Here is a 210-nt window from a genome sequence, read left to right as displayed (position 1 = left end):
GCAATGGTTTGATTTTATTATTTTTTATATGTGTTGATGATTACTGCATAGAGTTCTTACTGCCATAAAATGCAAAAATGAAAGAGAATCATCCTTTGAAAATGACAGATATCATTAACTTATTCATTATGCCTATCTTTTTCTCACTGTCACTACTGTCATTACTAAAGTAATGATCATAATCATCCCTTGAACCTAGGTTAAATGTCC

The 210-nt window shown here is 30.0% G+C and overlaps 1 protein-coding gene across 2 annotated transcripts in view; it reads right to left on the bottom strand.

Moving 5' to 3' along the window:
- Positions 1-210, bottom strand: part of LOC119586338 (sericin-2-like) — a gene marked incomplete in the record, with an annotated part of 8,722 nt that overhangs the window by 2,964 nt on the left and 5,548 nt on the right.

This window comes from Penaeus monodon, chromosome 21 (genome assembly GCF_015228065.2).
Source record: "Penaeus monodon isolate SGIC_2016 chromosome 21, NSTDA_Pmon_1, whole genome shotgun sequence".
In the NCBI taxonomy this organism is placed as follows: domain Eukaryota; kingdom Metazoa; phylum Arthropoda; class Malacostraca; order Decapoda; family Penaeidae; genus Penaeus; species Penaeus monodon.
This window is presented reverse-complemented; position numbering and strand designations above follow the sequence as displayed.